Below are 10,497 nucleotides of genomic sequence, written 5' to 3'. Positions count from 1 at the left end.
TTTTACAACCCCTCTGTACATCTGAAATTACTGCAAGATAAAAAGGTTTATGGAAAAGAAAGAAAGATTGCTGCAACTACTGTTACAATTACTGCTAAAAGCTAGCATTCACTGCCCACTTACAGTCTATTAGGAAAAAGAGAGATGAGGTTTCCCCCGCTCTGCCCCAGTGTTGTTGAATCAAATTCCCTTCCTTTTCACAATTTCCCCAGGTGATTTTAACACAAACTAAAGTTACAGAGCGCAAGCAGTATAATAATAAGAACAGGGTGGGGGTGGGGGGGTGTGTGAGACACAGAGAGAGAGAGAGAGAGAGACAGAGAATGCTTGAGAGAATGGGAAATCCAAGAAAAGACAGGGAAAATGCCAACATCAGTGAGATTAACTGGTGGGTGCATGGTTATCTGTCATTTTCTGTTTGAGTAAAATATGAAATACTTGCTTAAATTAATAAATTTTCTGAACTGATTCAGCTTCCCCAGTCTTCCAGCCTTCAACTCATCTTGCACACTCAAGCTTGAGGCCTAAGAAAGACTTCAGGATGTTGTTTTCACAGGATGAAGGGGTAGAAAGTGAAGGGCAGTCTTGAGTCTTGCCATATTTCATGAGTCAAGACTAAGAAGAATCAGCAAAGTAAAAATAAAGAAAGAATACAGAGGTAAGAAACAAAGGATGAGGAAGTCAAACCAATCTCCACTGAACTGAGAAAGACTGGTTTTCCTTTGGGGTCAAAAACATGGTGTTTTGTGTGGATATTTGTATGGGTCTACCCAAAGTTTCTGATTCTCTGAGGCAGATGGATGACCCTTTTGTGGCTTGATACCCTGTGCCTAATGTCAAAAGCCGTCATAATTTACACCAGCTTTGGGCTCTGAAGGCCAGGGGTGAGTGACCCAGGAGGGGAGTGTTGTCACAATTTGTTTCGCTCTGAATTGGCAGTCATTTCCAATGAGGGGCTGAAAGGAACAGGACCAAGGCTCCTGAAAACTCAAATGTTACCTTCTTTCACTCTCCCTCTGTAACCATGGGGAGAGCCAAACATTTCACATTGCCATCCTTTCAGCAAGCTGGTTCACTCTGAAAATGTCAGCTCAAGGTCAAAATCACTTCTGAGTCCTCAAGGACTCAGGCCCACAAGGCCCTTCCTCTAAGAGTAAGACATCCCGAGGAGAGAGAAAAGACCATCAGGCCTCCCCTCCAAGCGCAAATCTGGCTCCTAGACCACCTATCCTGTGGCCCAGCAAGTCCCCAGCCCCGCCTGCGCTGGACCAATGCCAGGGCATTGGAACAAGTCCTCCTTGAAGGAAAAGAGGCCAAACAGTACCACGGAGCAGACACGCTGCTAGGCTCCCGGCATCTGCTTCCTGTGAAAATTACTAGGATATTTGCATCAAAATCACAACAGCATTTAGCCTGAGAGAGGAGGCAGGGAAAACAAATACGATGGTTTAATTGTATTTTATTCTGTGCTTCTTACATTTTTAGAAACAGAGAAAGTGATAAGGGAAAGAAGAAGCCCTTCTACATGCAGCTTAAACTTCAAAGATGATATTACTCAAGAAACAGCCTTATTGGGGGGAAAAATAAGGGTAAAACTAAGCGAGATGAACTTAACACGAATGGGATGCTTTTATGGAATCACCAACGCGTCCATTGTTCAGCCTGAATTGCCCATATTTTTGCATTCACTGCAGACAATGAGTTCTTGTGACATTCTGGCATACATTATAGTGGGGGGAAAAAAAACCAACCTGCTTTATTCGTTCCATTTTCTGCTTTTAGACGTAATGGAAATGTTAACATGCTTAACATCCGTGGCCTCTCTTCCAGCCTCGCTTCACTGTTGGTAGTTATCGTGAGTCTTGCTGAGGGGACGCTGCGCTTCCAGACAAGAAGCGGTGCATGCTAATGCGGCTCGATCCTTCACCGTGCAAACTCTCCCGTGCATTCTTTTAAAGACTGTCACAGCATATAGTCTCCATTATGATTAAAATGATCTCCACTGTCCTTCAGAAAAGAATGGGAGGCTTTTGACTACGTGAACCAGTTCAAGGAAAATCCCGCAGGAGTCCAGGACACGGAGATCGCATTGTTGAACCCCTTTCAGAAGCATTCAGTTCCGCCTGGTTTTATAGCTGGCTCGCTCCCCTTGCTGGATGGGTTTCTCTTGTATTAATTGATAACACTATAAGTGTTTAATTTAAGGTTCACACCTCAGGTGGAAGCCATATAAATAAACCATTTCAGCTTCACGGGAGGACGAGGCGGCAAAAATACTCTTATTTTTCTTTAAACCCTGTGCTAGAATAGCCATTCCCTCTCAGTCGCCTGCTTTTCTAAAGAGCCGTACTTAAGTTTCTTTTTTAAAATAAATACTCAAACTCTAAATTTTTTTTTTATTTCAAAATATTACAGGGGTACAAATGTTTATGGTTACGTGTATCGATTTTGTTTTGCCTGAGTCAGGGTTGTAAGGGTGCCCATCACCCAGAGAGCGTTCATTGTACCTGTTAGGTAGGTTTTCACCCATCCCGTCCTCCTCCCTGGCCCCTGCTTGATTTCCACTGACTTCCCTCTGTGCACATGTGTGCTCATTGGTTAGTTCCAGTTTAATAGTGAGGACAGGTGGTGTTTGTTTTTCCATTCTTTAGATATTTCACTTAGGATAATGGTCTCCAGTTCCACCTAAACTGTTGCAAAAGGTCTTAATTCATCCTTCTTCATGGCTGAGTAGTACTCCATAGTATACATGTACCAAAGAAAAGGAGGAGTTTCACCTGGGAATAGATATTTCCCTGTCTGGTTAGACTTTGCGCCTGTTTCTGCTATTTCTATACTGTTCCAAACCCCGCCACCACCCCAGAAAAGGGGAGAGAACCCATTATACAGAGAAACAATAGAGGTTTGCCTTCTGATAAGGCTCGGAGGAAGCACAAGGACACATCTCAGGCCAGCAAGGCCTCCGAGGACGAGTCAGGAGAGTGCTGGGTTCCTCAGGGACCCAGAGGGAAGGGACGTCGAGGAGAGTGAAGAAGGACCAGTGATGCCCGACACTGCCACGTGGAGGGCAGGTGGCTCCACTCCATGAGATCCCCCAGGACGGGTCCTATCTTAGGTTGGGCACATCCACGAACTCAGAAGCCTCACAGGCCTCAAAGGGGCCTTAAGAGTAAACAGAAATATTATTCAGCCTTAAAAAGAATGGAAATTCTGGCACATGCTACAACAATGGGTGAACCTTGAACATATTGTGCTAAGTGAAATAAGCCAGCTACAAGGGAACACTATGAGATTCCACTTATATGAGTTGTCTAGAGTCGTCAAATTAGTGCAGACAGAAAGTAGAATGGAGTTTGCAAGGGTCTGAGTGGACTGGGAATGGGGAGTTATTGTTTCACGGGGACAGAGTTTCAGTTTTGGAGGATGGATGGTGGTGACGGTCACACGACAGTATGAACGTGCTTAGTGCCACTGCACTGTACTCTTAGTAATGGTCAAGGTGGTAAGGTTTCTGTTATCTGTACTCTACCACACACACAAAAAAAGTTTTTAAAGATGAAGGTAGCCAGCCACTAAAAAGATTTTCACCAGCACTTACCAGGGCATCTGAATTTCAAGTCTGACCATCTATTATTTGGGGTGGTCCACAGTTCCAACCTCAGAGGTCACCCTGACTTTTTAAAACAGCCAGAGCTTAGCCTTGGTCCCATCTGGCCCTTCTCCCAGCCCCCTGGAGGCCTCGTGCCCTGGGCTTCCCTGCAGGGTTTTGTCCACACACACCAAAGCCCAAGCCTTCCTTCCCTTTAGCTCATGAGAATTATCATCCGTCAAAGGGCAAAAGAGATGGGACAATATTTTTTTTGTTTGTTTTTGCCATGGGAGCTCTATACAAAGCACTAATTTTATATAATTATAATAATAAAATACATTAAGCATATTTTTAAAAATCTATTTAGAATAAAATAAATTAAAATTAAAATAATAAACCAGACTGGCACAAAAACTTCAAATGATATCCCGTGTTCTCAAAGAAAAACCATCACTCCTCATGAACCATGGTGGAGTAAGCGTTTCTGGAAAACAATTCAGTTAACACACATAAAGAAGTCTTAGAAATCTGCACACACTTTAACCAAATAACTTTACAGGAATAACTTGTAGGAACTTTCAGTGGGAAAATGATCACTGGTTTTATGTCTGTAACACAAAGCACAGTACCTAGCACATAGTAGGGACTCAATAAATGTTTGCACAATGAGCATTATTTACAAATAAAGGCATATATATAATTTACAACTTCTAACAGCTGTTGCAGAAGCTGTGTTGGAAGTTGAAAATGGTTTGCAAAGGAGGCACATCTACTATCTTTACTGTTATAGCAAATATTATTTATCCAAAGAAAAGCATCTGCAAAATGCATCACAGTTTTTGAGGCAGTTTTCTATACATCCCCTCCTTTGCCCCTCACAGCAACAATGAGGATATTACCATCCCATTTTATAGATGGGGAAACTAAGGCCTCGGAGAGATTGACTTGTGAAAGAAATTTGAAACTGACGAGTCCTGCAAATGACTTGTTCTTTCAGTCCAAGCTTCCCGGCTTTCTGACAGCCTGGGTGGTAGGTTTCCCCCACCTTTTCCTAAATCAAACCAGTGAGCAAGTGATTTCCATTTGCGAGACCCCCGCCATTGTCTCTTCTGATGTGAGATGCAGGCGTCTGGCTCCCTTGAGCCCTGTAGCTGTCGATGTGCTTCTGTTCCTCTCTGCGGCACGAGTTACTCCGCTTACTATTCCTCATACTTAATTTGAGAATATTTGTTCAATTTGAGTATGTTTTTGACCTGCCAGGTATCTGTGAAACAAAATAACTCCTACTGATAGCTTCTTATCAAGAGTAATTTAAAACATCCATCATCTACTGCTGAATGTCAAAATAAAGGTTGAGAGAAATTCCTGTTTCCCTAAATATGTTTTCTTTTCACTCTTGTCAGCATCGTTGTCAATCCTGAAATTATAGTGTGCCATGGAAGACCTCAGAAATTGAGGCTTCAGAAATTGTTACAATGAGAACATACAAATCAGCCTGTGGTTCCCAGAGGCCCTGGGCAAAATCACCCCAGCCGAGCAGCCGGGTTCCGCCTGTGCCGGGCAGCTCTGCAGGCTTCGGAGGGCTCATCAGGATCCGAGAACAAAATGAGCACCCTGGAGAGCAACTGTCCCTCCTTGCGATCGTGGTTAGAAGTTCAGCACGAAATTCGTCATTCCTGAGCTTTGTCTGCACGCAGACTGCTCTACCACGCCCTGACCATGACGAAACCGAACGAGGAGAAAAGGACAAATATATTATATATTAATAACCCCGCTATTTAGACAGCCCTGTTATTTTCATCATGTGGAAGCTGGAGAGTGTGTCTTTTCAGTTCTTTCTATCACCAAGTCAGCTTCTGGGTATATCTGGGTGCGGCTGCCAACAGAGACCCAGCAAGAGAGGGAAGCTAGGGAGAGAGGCGTACGCATTAAGCCTCCAGCCATAAAAGGGACCTTTTATAAAGGCTGTGTTGCTGTCTCCGCCACCTGGAAGAAAAGTCAAATGTTCCTATGTTCCAGCAGAAGCTCCTCCATTTTCCATTCCTGATGTCCGTCCCTGGAACAGTCTGGAATTGTCTTAAGAGAGGAAAGGAATCCAATTATTTTAGAAAATCAACAAATATATATTAACCACAAGCAAAATGCAAGGCATGGTATGCGTGCATGCAAAATCTCCTCTGTATGTAAGGGATTTATCACTGGAAAGGGAATTGTTGGGAGCAGGACCTGGGAAGTGGATGGTGGGCCTGGGCTGGCAGTTCAGAGGAGCTCTCCCTGCCATGAGGGTGGAGCCCCATTTCCAGCTTGTGACTGGGAGACAGTGGTGTGTGGAGGGTGGGCATTGTATGCATGTGCACCCCTTTAAGAAGGTTTTGATGACTAACTGTAGGAAACATGTTAACTCACTAAGCCAGCCCACCCCCATACCCACCTCTCCCCAGCCACTTTGCCGCGAGCCGGTGAGATGTCTTCTAGGTGAGGCTTCCAGAAGAGCTTTGCATTCTGGATGAATACACAGGCCCGGCTGGTACATTTCTTTGCCACTTAATGTGTCCCCCTTTCTCCCTACCTGGAAAGCAATTGTGAGGCCATTTAGTAACCACAAGGCAGTAAGAATGAGCTCATATTCCAAAGCTCTAGAGGTGGTGGAATTGAAACATAGAAGTGTCCTCCACCCAACCTTGACTACCTACTCAAGACTTCTTGCTATGTGGAAGAAAAAAATCCCTATTAACTTCTTCCCCGGCAGTCAGCTGAATTCACTACTAACAGAGATTCCAACACACTTCAAGTTAAGCAACCAACAGACATAGAAGAAGGAAGTCACTGAAAGACATTTCCATTGTCTTAATCTTAAGGTGACATCAACAAGAATATTACCTATCTCTTCAGTTAACAGAAACTTCTGACCAAAGGAAGAGGATTTGCAAATTCTCGGGGCAAAAACAGATGAAATGGTTAGCAACTGAAAGATTTTGATTTTATGATTGGCAGGTGGTATTTAAAGCATTGAGCTCAGCTGATGCCTACGCTGCAATGTAGCTGAGCTAAATGGTGCCAAGTAAGTCCTCTGGTCAGTGTGGGATGGCTCACTAACTGAACTGCTCTAACCAGCCTACACAGGCTGCATTAGGGCTGTCCTAAGCTGGGAACCTGATCTTCTCCAGATATTGCTCACTTCCCTCTTTCAAAGAGTCTCTGATTTTGCTCTCACTGAGAAGCAAGGCTCCCCCAAGCTAAAGGCACAGAAGTAGACCAGGGCTGTGAACTGTGTACTCTGTGATGAGAGCTCTGAAGGAAAACACTACAGTTTTTTTCCTTGATCAAGTTCTTTTTCATTTTTTAATATTTAATTGTGGTTAGAAAATATAAAATTTAGTTTTAACCATTTTTACGTGTACAGTTCATAGTGTTAAGCGTATCTACATCATTGTGCAATAGATCTGCAGACTTCTTTCATCTTGCAAAACTGAAACTCTGTACCGACTGAACAACAACTCCTCATTGCCCCCTCATCCCAGCCCCTGGCAACCTCCATCCTACGTTCTGTTTCCATGAATTTGACTATTCCAGGTGTCTCATATATGTGGAATCATACAATATTTGTCTTTTTGTGACTGGTATAAATATATCATAATTTAGTATAATGTCCTCAAGTTTCATCTATGTTGTAGCATGTGACAGAATTTCTTTCATTTAAAGGCTGAATCGTATTCCATTGTATGTATACCTCACATTTTCCTTATCCATTCATCCACATGGAGCTTGGGTTGCTTCCTTGATCAAGTTTTTTTTTTTTCTTTTATCTTTCAACCACCAATCCTGCCTGAAAATATCATTCAGAGGTCCTTCACTTCTACTTGAGCATAATCATTCAAAAGTAAAATGCCTGGACATTTGAGTGAGTTCAGGATGATATTTTAGCCATCACAGGCCAAAAACATGATGTACACAGAGGCAAAAACTTCATGAATGGCAGCTATGAGGATTCTGAATAAATCATCCACAGACCACAAGGAAATAAATGCAACATTTCAGGATGGCATTTGAAACAATCCCTAGACTATTCTCTGCCCCTATTCCATGAGGTTTAAATGCATGCTTTGCTATGGATGGTAGGTTAACAAAAAAAAAAAAAAAAAGAAAGAAAGAAAGAAAACATGATGGCTGTAATATCCTGCAGCTCCTCCCATCAAAAGGTGAAGTCTGGCCAGGCGCGGTGGCTCACGCCTGTAATCCTAGCACTCTGGGAGGCCGAGGCGGGTGGATCATTTGAGCTCAGGAGTTCAAGACCAGCCTGAGCAAGAGCGAGACCCTGTCTCTACTAAAAATAGAAAGAAATTATCTGGACAACTAAAAATATATCTAGAAAAAATTAGCCAGGCATGGCGGCGCATGCCTGTAGTCCCAGCTACTCGGGAGGCTGAGGCAGGAGGATCACTTGAGTCCAGGAATTTGAGGTTGCTGTGAGCTAGGCTGACGCCACGGCACTCTAGCCTGGACAACAGAGTGAGACTCTGTCTCAAAAAAAAAAAAAAAGGTGAAATCTATTTCTTCATCCCTTAAGTCAGGCTGGCTTTGATCAACAAAATGTGGCATGTACCAGAGCTTAGGCCTCAAGAGAACTTACAGCTTCCACCCTTGCCTTCTTGGAACACCCTTGGAATGCTGCCAGAAACTACTATAGAAGGAAGTGGGTGGAACCTCCTGGAAAGTAAGAGCCATGTGGTGGAGGGCGCCCCTGCTGACAGTCAGGTCTGAGTCCCGGCCACATGTGCGAGGCCACCCAGCCCAGCCAATTTCGAGCTGAATCCAGCTGCATGAGAAAGCCCCAGAGAAACCAGCAAGGAAACCTGCAGCCAACCTGCAAGATCATGAGAAATAATAAGTCTTTGTTGTCTGTAAGTCGCTATGTTTTGGGGTGGTTTTTTAAATAGCAATAGTTAATACTCTGTAGACACTAAGTTATCTCAGTGCACATATTATATTTTTAAGTAAAGCTTGTTTGTTGAATAAACAATGATATATGGGGTTTTTATTAAAAAAAAAAAAAAAGGACAAAAAGAGAAAGAAAATTCTAATTCTACCCAGAACTATTAACCAATGTTAATATTTTATCATTAATATTCCTTTCTTCCATATATAATTCATTGTTTACTTTGGTTGAGATGCATAAGCCACACAAGAAAATTGTTCTTTAGTAACTAACATATCTGCTTGGCACAGTTTGTTCAATCCACCAGTATTGATTGAGTGTATGCTAGTTTAAGATGAAAATGTACCAATTACAAGCTTTGGGATCAGACAAACCTGGATCTGTTGATTCATGCACTTACCAGAACTTTAGTGACTTACCTTGCTGGGTCTCTGTCTCCTCACCTGTAAAACGGTAATAGTATCACCTGACTTGCAGGATTGCACAGAAACCACAAATGTGGTCACATGGGGAAAGCGTGGTGCTGAGAGCCTGGAACAGAGCAGCATGTGGTAAAGAATACCTTTCACCACACAGAGAGTTCTTCGGGGGGAAAATCAGCCAAGGCAATTACACGAGAGACTCTGAATCAAATGACCGCCCAGCCCTGAGCTGAATTCTTACAGTAACAGGGAATTTACTGCCCACAAGGCGTCTCCGGACAGCTATTTCTGTTCAGAAGTTTTTGCTAATACAAAGCTAAAATCCATCCTGCTCAAAATTTCAACTATTTATCATCATCATTTCAACCCTTAAATCTAAACAAAGCGTGGGTGTCATAAATCCTCTCCCACATGGGAGCCCTTCCAACACTTTCCAATAAGAGCTTCCTGGGATGATGCAAAAAATCTACATCTGTGCATCCAACACAATTGCCACTAGGCGCATGTGGCTACTGAGCATTTGGAATGGAACTACTGCAACTAAGGAACGGAATTTTCTATTTTATTTACTTTTAATTAACTTTAATGTAAATAGTCTCATGTGGCTAGTGGCTTTTGTATTAGTCAGCACAGTTTTGGATCTTAAAAAAAAAAATGGAGCAAGTGTCTCCTCTCTTTTCTTCACCAAGAAGAACATCCTCTGTTCGTTTATTTATTTATTTATTTATTTATTTGTCTATTTATTTATTTATTTATTTAATAATGGAAACCACTCGGACAGCATCCTCTCCCTCTCGGTACCCCAAGGGAGAAAAGAAATGGCAAATGGCAGTTAAACTGAAGTCACACCAAGAACTGGCTTCACACTCAAGAAAGAATGTGGTGCCTCCTCCTCATAGTTTCTGGTGCTCTACATGTTTGGAGAAACTTCTCTAGTGACAAACTATAGAAATGATATATGGAACTATAGAAATGAAAGTATAGTCCATATATATATATATTTTTTTTTTTTTTTTGAAACAGAATCTCACCTTGTTGTCCAGGTGAGAGTACAGTGGTGTCATCATAGCTCACTGCAGCTTCAAATTCCTGGGCTCAAGCGATCCTCCTAACGCAGCCTCCCGAGTAGCTGGGACTACAGGTGCGAACTACCACACCTGGCTACCTCCGTCTCTTTATACACCATTTATATGTGATCATCTGAGTCCTCCATGTCTCAGTTCTGTCCCCAGGGATTCACTCTAAGGGGAATGTAGCATCAGAACTGAACCCCTCTGCAGTTATCCAAAGTAGGAATACAAAATACTGAGTGAGAAAGACACAGCAGCATGCCCAGGACTGGCGTTACATCGTTCATTTCTGTATTCCCAGCATCTGCCCAGGAGGTGTCCCGTTAATAATTGATGAATACATTTTCTCAGCGGGGTGGAATACAGTGGAACTCTCACTTCCTTTGTTCCAGACATGAATTTCCATAAATGGAATCTAAGAACACATTGTCTTTTTAAATTTAATTTGGAGGGGGAAGCATGTTGACTTATGTTGACCTT

At 42.7% G+C, this 10,497-nt stretch overlaps 1 non-coding gene across 1 annotated transcript; it reads right to left on the bottom strand.

The window, feature by feature from the left end:
- Positions 1-9,715: 9,715 nt before the first annotated feature.
- Positions 9,716-9,935, bottom strand: LOC138401362 (small nucleolar RNA U3). Its single transcript, XR_011236510.1, has one exon. It is a non-coding gene; the product is annotated as a small nucleolar RNA U3 (small nucleolar RNA).
- Positions 9,936-10,497: the final 562 nt, after the last annotated feature.

This window comes from Eulemur rufifrons, chromosome 20 (assembly GCF_041146395.1).
Source record: "Eulemur rufifrons isolate Redbay chromosome 20, OSU_ERuf_1, whole genome shotgun sequence".
In the NCBI taxonomy this organism is placed as follows: domain Eukaryota; kingdom Metazoa; phylum Chordata; class Mammalia; order Primates; family Lemuridae; genus Eulemur; species Eulemur rufifrons.
Note: the sequence above shows the minus strand (reverse complement) of the source record. Positions and strands in the feature narration are given on the sequence as shown.